The sequence below is a fragment of the Tauraco erythrolophus genome, chromosome 7 (genome assembly GCF_009769465.1).
Source record: "Tauraco erythrolophus isolate bTauEry1 chromosome 7, bTauEry1.pri, whole genome shotgun sequence".
Taxonomy (NCBI): domain Eukaryota; kingdom Metazoa; phylum Chordata; class Aves; order Musophagiformes; family Musophagidae; genus Tauraco; species Tauraco erythrolophus.
This window is the reverse complement of record NC_141471.1, coordinates 43,711,115-43,717,674: the sequence shown is the minus strand read 5'-3', so window position 1 is coordinate 43,717,674 and position 6,560 is coordinate 43,711,115.

Here is a 6,560-nt window from a genome sequence, read left to right as displayed (position 1 = left end):
CCATTTTAAGACAAATTATATCTTGGGTGTATTACTTAAAATAGAGGACTATGAGGAATTGGAGAACAGCTTAACTGCATTTGATAATGTGAAAGCAGAAGGCAGAATAAATTTAAAAGCAGTAAGATAAAAGTAATTTTCTCACAATTCTGGTCAGTATCTCTGGGGGAAGAGTTATTGCTGCAGATAACTTAATAAAATCATCCATTCAAACAGTAGAGCAGTTGAAGTCTGTTATTAAAATGTTTGAATGATTTAAAAAGATTGAAAAATGCCTCACCAATCTAATTAATCAAGAAGTTCTTCTGTATTTGTAAGATCGCATGCAATGAATAAAAGTGCTTATTTTAGGAAAGAATTAATGAGTAAAAACCTCTGACTGAATAGACCTAATCTGAAAAAGTTAAATGGAATTCCTTCAGGTGTCTTTTGGAGTATCCTATAAACAGTGAACATTTTGAATCTCTTCATGTGTAAGTGGTTTTAAAGGCACTAATTTTCTCTATTCAACTTGATTTCAGTGCAACTCAGTAAATTTTTAATTATTTTTTGAAACCAGAGGTAATTAATCAATAGTTGCTTAATAATAACTTACAGTATCCTGAATTTGCAATATTATATGGTGGAAAGATCTGTGCTGTAATGTGCTCTAAAAATATGGGTATTAAGTTACGCTGGCAATGTTATGATGCTGGTTGTGTTGTAGGTGATGTTGATGAGGGCAGATGTAGCTAAGAGTCGGTGCTTACTCAGCTTCATAGAATTTTGAGGGAGGGAAGTTAAATGAAGAAAGAAAAAAAAATACTGTTAACTAGAAATGCATGACTTAATGTCAATCTAGGTAAAACCAGCAGTGTTTTCTAGAATTCAGTTTAGTGTGGTGCTTTTTAAAGAATTACTAGTTGTCCAGTGTGCTGTGGGTGCCTTCCAAAGTTGCACTGAGGTGTAGCAGTGAAATCTTTTTCAATCAAATTTTGTATAAGTACAGTACTATCTAATTAATGTTTGCAAACTAATTTTGGAGTGGATGGTTTCCAACAGAACTATGTGGGAGGCTGTGCACAGAATTCCTCCTTTCAAGCAAGTATTTGTTGTACTGCACTGTTGTCTCTCTACAGTTGATCATACAGATGTTTATTTCTTCATATCCTGTTTTGACTCTGAATGCTGCATGCAGAATAGCAACCACTAATGGCAACTATCGAAGCTGTAGTAGTAATTTCCTGCACCCCAGGAAGTTGCTGGGAAAACGTATCTTTACAACATATAAAGGAGGCCCCTTGTAGGCAGTATAGAGAGAAAGCACAGGCATACAGGAATCAAGCAAACTTCAGTGTAAATTATATACTTGCACTGAGAAGCAGGTAGTGAAAATTAACTCTTCTGATCCTGTGTGATAATCTATCACCTTTACTCATCAGTTGCCCACGGAAGATTTTTCACATATAGTGGCTTAGATGTGAGATATAATCCCTATTATGTGCAACATCAGGAAATGTAGAACACTAAAAATAAAGTATGTTTGTCTCCGTAGCACAGTGGAATGAAAACAGATGGTAGGCAGCACATATGGCTGCCAGAAGCTGGGAACACCCATTTGCAGAGTTCTTGCAGCTCAAAACAAAACAAGCCGAAACAAAGGAACTCCAAGGGAGGCAGAGATTGTTCCAGGCAGATATCAGGATATCTGTCCTCCGCACCCACACTCCCCATCTCTTTACCTTTGGTTGCTTAAGCTGGAAATGGAAGTATACTGCCAGTTAAGAATCATAGAATCGTTTGAGTTGGAAGGGACCTTAAAGATCATCTAGTTCCAACCCCTCTGCCATGGGCAGGGACAACTTCCACTAGATCTGGTTGCTCAAAGCCCCATACAACCTGGCCTTGAACACTTCCAGGGATGAGGCATCCACAACTTCTCCGGGCAACCTCTTCCAGTGCCTCACCACCCTGAGTGAAGAATTTCTTCCTTATATCTAATCTAAATCTACCCTCTTTCAGTTTAAAGCCATTGCCCTTTGTCCTATCACTACATGCCCTTGTAAAAAGTCCCCCTCCAGCTTTCTTGTAGGCCACCTTTAGGTGCTGGAAGGCTGCTAGAAGGTCTCCCTGGAGCTTTCCCTTAGAGAGTTGGGGTTGTTCAGCCTGTCCCCATAGGAGAGGTGCTCCAACCTTCAAATCATCTTCATGGCCCTCCTGTGGACTCGCTCCAGCAGCTCCATGTCCTTCTTGTGTTGGGGACTCCAGAGCTGAACACAGTATTCCAGGTGGGGTCTCAGGAGAGTGGAGCAGAGGGGCAGAATCACCTCCCTCAACCTGCTGGCCATGCTTCTTTTGATGCAGCCCAAGATACAGTTGGCTCTCTGGGCTGCCAGCACACATTGCCAGCTCATGTTGAGCTTCTCATTTACCAACACCCCCAAGTGCTTCTCCTCAGGGTTGGTATTGATCCATTCTCCACCCAGCCTGTACTTGTGCTTGCAATTACCCCAACCCATGCACTTTTCCCTGTTGAATTTCATGAGGTTTGCACAGGCCCGCCTCTCAAGCCTGTCAACGTTCCTCTGGATGGCATCCCTTCTCTCCAGTGTGTCGACCACAGCACAAGAATTGGATGTCCCTTCTTAGTATTTGTTAAGTATAGACATTATTTAAAATAAATCTCGAATTTTCACTGTAGGTTCAAACCTCTGGTTTTGGATGAAATTTAAGATTTTTGCCTGTATTCTGTAAGCAATTCAACAACTTAAAAAACATGTCAGTGTCGAAAGAGCTTCTGTATTGTTGTTTCGTATCATATGGTGGGTCAAGAAGCAAATTACAGACAGGTGACTTCCTTAAACACAATTGGTGGAATAGACCTAGGTCCTGTCTGTAATTGAATATATTTTAAAATTTATTCATCATTATCATCACTAGTTCAGCTTACTTTGTGCTAGCTCTTCACGTTCTTTTAAGAGGTACTATCATTGCCAGCAGTGCTCTATGCCTTGCAGTTTATGGCCTCTCTAAAAAATAATCAATGACATTATATTTGCTGATTGTTGGTCATGTAGTCATCAATGTGGGTAGAATGAAAGACTAATAGCACTAATATGTGGGAGAATATTATGTGCTTTAGTAGGTTATACAGTTTCTTCTTCCCTGAAGTTACTAATTTCGGGAGCAGAATTTTGAGACCTCTCGTTCTATAATCTGGCAACTAGGAATGGCCAAGTAACAAGCCAAGGTCAAACAGCCTCAAGTATCTGTATTTTAGATGTTCAGATATTGTGAAATGTGTAAGGGTCTAAATGTGACTGTCTGCCTGTCTGAATAAGAGAAGAGTATTTTTTTTCCTTTGTTTAAATTGTAATGCTTGTTCTTGGACTTTGTTTTTTTTATTATAAGCTTTGTAATTAGGCTATTAGCTTCATTCGTTGATGAGCCTGCTTCAGTTTCTGCATTATCTTTTTCTATGCACTTCCATCTAATTCAAAATACATTTTAATTTACTTTTAATTTATATAGAGGATTGCAACTGGGTGGTAAATATACTACGACAAAAATTAAGTTAATTTCTTTGCTTTTATTGGATAAGAGAAGACAAAAGAGATTAAAATTATTCAAATTTGGCAAAAAAAAAAGCGCAATCGTAATTACAACTGATGACACCCAGAAATCGACAAAAATACCAGGACTTAATAAAATTTAATGAGGAAAGAAAATGTAAAGGACTACATAAGCTAGTGCTGGCAAAAGTAACTTCCATAATTGACACTAGTTTTGAGACGAATTTCTGTGTGCTCTTTTATATTTAGATCACTGAAAATTTTCAGTAGAAGAAAAATGCTCAGAATAGTGAACAGCTTTTTTGAAAAGCAGTCTTAAGATTTAAGGAATATCCATTTTTAAACATATTTTATTTTTAATAGTCTCAGCTATAGAAATAATTTTAAAATTAAGAATAGACTCCTATGACTTGATACAGGTTCATTCCTTTGTTTACTGAATAATCTGGGTCTTTGATTTTGGAAGAAGTGTGTTTAGTGACATATTGTAACTAAGAGTTTTAAGAGCACACTATATCCATAATGATTATGAGATTTCAGTGTGGCATTGAGCACCTACAGAGACTTGAAGAAGTGAGTCTAAGTACTGGCTAGCCGTGACCTTCTGTTAGAAATCTTATAAATGGGGGGAAAAGATTATTTCACTATGCATTTTGGTTGTAATGTTTCAGTGTATGTTCTGTTCGTTTGATCCTTTTATTACACAGAGCTATGTGTTATTTCATATCCTTGGAACGTCAGTAATATAACGTGTGTCTCCCATATCCTTGAAGTCCAAGGGGAACGTATTTTCCCCCCAGAAAATCATCAACTAGCAGCTTACCTCTGTCGCAATCAGGAAGAAATGCTGGACTTGTTTGAGATAACACTTCGGGTAACAGTATACAGACTCCCTTGCGAAACAGTCATAAGGGAACCAGCTGACGTAAGAAAACGAAGACATCCAAGAGCAATGTTTAAGCAAACTCTTAGTAAAGTAGGTGGAACAGTTGATCACAGCCTCTCAGAGCAGATGGAAACAGCAGCAAATACAGAATGGAAAGAGAGACTTGCCTCTTCCCTCTGCATTACCGTTGTGATGAGAAGGATAGAAGGTAATGTAATGTATGTGTCTGTGCTTGCATTATATCAAAAGTCAAAATAACGTAGTTAAACTGCAGCAGTTTTTGCTTTTAGCCAAAGCATCAGGGAAATATACGGTGTATTAAAAACAAAGTTCACCACTGGCAAAAAGATGTAAAAATTTATTGGCCAAAAGGGAAGTGCCTGCGTGTGGACTGCATTAAGAATTCTCGAGCTGTTCTGGTTTGGTTTAGTAAAAAGCATGCCCAAACTGTTTTTGATTTTACTGTTTTCTTTTGTTAGGTTGTTTGAGTAAGACTTTCTGCCTAAGTGTATTTACTGTTTTCCATGATGTTAGCAGCGATGGTTTCAAAGAAAACAGGCCAAAAAGGAATTAAAATAGCAGATTGGAATTAAAAGAAATCGCCACAATGGAAGTAGCAGCATGAACAGGAAGTGTTAGAGACTGTGGTTTAATTTTAACACTTAAGGACAGAAAAAAGTAAGATGGTTGTAATGCTGATAAATGAATGTAAAATTTACATCATTTGGGGATTTGTTCTGCAAACTAAACTAATTGTTTCATTTTTATATAGATCAAATATTCTTTCAAAGGAGGTTTTACAATGGAGCCTTACAAAGGCAAACAGTGCCTTAAGCAAGTGTTAAGCAAGCTTAAGTGTCAGAACTATGTATGAGATGCCTTTATAAGAAATCATCTCAGCCCCTGACAATACTGTTAGTGGTATCAGTTATTTCTCTACTTCAAAGTCGGCATTTGATAAATGTTTGGGTTTTTTTTAATATAAATCCATTTGATTTAACAAGGGTGAAAATCCAGGGTTCACATTCAGTCAGTGCAGCAGACATTGCAATTTTTCTTGACTATGCACTGTGACTAGCTATATTCTGCAACTTTCTTTTATAGTTTTGTTTCAGGTTTTTAAAGCTTGCTAGTAATTCATATTTGTACACTAGTTTATTGCTGAAGAAGAATTCATGAATGACAGAAAGATATGAAAAAATGGGTGTTCATCCAGTCCCGATATATAAATAACCTTCTGAAGACGCAAGAAGATTTACATGCATTTCTGGCTGACACAAACAAAATCTGTGATAGGAAACAGACATTAAAGAGAAACAAGCACTTGCTAGAGTACATTGACCTTTTTTAAACTTCTTATTGCATTTACTCCACATACAGGACTGATTACTGGTTATATGAGGAAATTCAACCCTCGGCAAATATTCAGGAAAATATACAAAGTCAGTCTGTGAACAGAGCATGGAGGCAACACATATGCTAGTGAAAGAGTGGTTGAAAGATTGGGTATGTGGAAAAAGAGAAAAGGAAATAATTAATTTTTAAAGAACGGGAAATTCACTGACAATAAATTCAGTGGAGATCTACTAGAAACTATTATACTCCAAGAATTGAAGATTAAATCTGATTAATATTTTAGAGAAATGATAAATATTTTAGAGAAAAAACTGTATGGAAGAGGCACTCCAGTTCATGTAGTGTTACTTGTGAGTCAAGTAGGAGTCACCACTAGCAGTACCGATCAGTGGATTTTGTATTTAATACATATTAGAAGGAGAAAACCAGCACTGTAACATAGGATTAGTTATATTCGCAGTAAGAGGGATGTATTCTGCAATGCAGCATAATCAGATGCTTTGGCCATCTTTTGGAAGATTCCCTTTATTAACGTGTGATACCAGTTACCTCCTGGGGTAACCCTCCCTGTTGTCACTGTTAAAAGTCCTTCCAAATTTCCCTTTTTCTAAACTAGCAGTTTTCATCCTTTGAAGCAATCTCTGCAGTAAAGATCGAGGCAACTTTGAAGTGAGTCACAGGTAAGTAAGTCACAGGAGGCTTCCACACCATCCCTGGATTCTGTCTTTTTCTTGCTTCTCATGTATTGCAGGCTGACACTCCAGCCC